This window comes from Nematolebias whitei, chromosome 6, assembly GCF_014905685.2.
Source record: "Nematolebias whitei isolate Nwh7 chromosome 6, NemWhi1, whole genome shotgun sequence".
NCBI classification, from domain to species: Eukaryota; Metazoa; Chordata; class Actinopteri; order Cyprinodontiformes; family Rivulidae; genus Nematolebias; species Nematolebias whitei.
In genome coordinates, this window is record NC_056503.1 from 12,619,112 (window position 1) to 12,620,452 (window position 1,341).

Consider the following 1,341-nt stretch of genomic DNA (forward strand, 5'->3'; position numbering starts at 1 on the left):
TATTATTATTATTATTATTATTATTATTATTATTATTATTATTATTAAATAACACAACTAGAGTACTTTATTGTTGAAGACGTGCTCGAGGACTGAAACGGAGACGTGTCGGTTTGCTCCAGGTGGGTGGACTTTCTGAGGCGTGCTTCAGGGAGAAGACGCACACAGAGACGGAGTGGGACAGCTGTATGTAAGAAATGCTCAGGCCTTGGTGAAAGGGCCCACTCCGTACCAGGAAGTGAGGAGACGGAGGAAAATAGTTGGCATTGTTTGGAGACGGACTGCTGAGAGGCCCTGAGCCATAATGGTCGACCCCCAGTGTCCTAATGAGAAACAGTTGATTACAGAGGCTGGCCTGCCCTCGTCTGCTCAGCTGATGCTCTTCGAAGATTTAAAAAAGGACCGTGTTTATTGTTCTGTGGTTTTAAGCTGTCGGCATCTTGTGTTGTTGACGACTCGTTGATGTTGAGCTCAGAGCTTTATGGGGGTCGTGTAAAGGATTTTCCTTATGTTTGGCTGTTCCTCCTTTTTGTCCCCTTTTGCTTCTCCAGTGCGTTTTCTTTTTCTTCATGCAAACCCGATTCTAATTTCTGTGTGCAACAAGAAGTGCAGAGCTGCAGTTTCCTCGACTTCATTTTGCACAATGAAATGAAATGTAGTGACATGTCTGAGTCATGTTACTACTTCCATAAAACATGGATCCATTGTGCATAGTTCATGCGCAATAATCCCTGTAAAGAAATCCAACAACGAAGGGCTTCATCAGTCTGAGCACACTCCACTGTAGGAGTGCACTGCTTGGTGGGGAAAACAGTCTGTGACGTCTCAGATTGATGGAGAGCAAAACGTCTCTCAACAAAAAATGGAATTGTCCAGATTCAATTCAATTCAATTCAAAAATACTTTATTAATCCCAAAGGGAAATTATTTGTTGTTGTAACTTGTTATCCTCATTTCATAAAGAGATGTTATAGATACTGATGGCTGTAGGCAGGAAGGATCTCTTGTAAAGGTCCATCCCACAGTGGATCCTAAGGAACTGGCTGCAGATGCCGTCCCATCCGTCCGCCCAGACTTGGCCGGCCTCTCGGTTCCCCTCGGGCTGTAGGACCGCCCGAATGCCAGGCAGAACTCCTCCCAGAGCGATGGCCACTCCTCCCAGTGCAATGGCCACTCCTCCCAGCAGTCTGCCGAGCTCCTCGTCGCTGCGGACATCCAACTGTAGGTGTTGAGGGACGATCCTGTCCTTCTGCTGTCATGAGCCGTGTTTCCTGCTGGTTCCAGGATCTCAGTGGTCAGGCACTCGAGCACAGCTGGCAGGTAGATGGGAATGCGTCCACA

General features: G+C 47.0%; 1 protein-coding gene across 1 annotated transcript in view; it reads right to left on the reverse strand.

Annotated features, from left to right (window-relative positions):
* The window catches only part of hip1 (huntingtin interacting protein 1), a gene marked incomplete in the record, with an annotated part of 62,246 nt that overhangs the window by 60,416 nt on the left and 489 nt on the right, over positions 1-1,341 (reverse strand).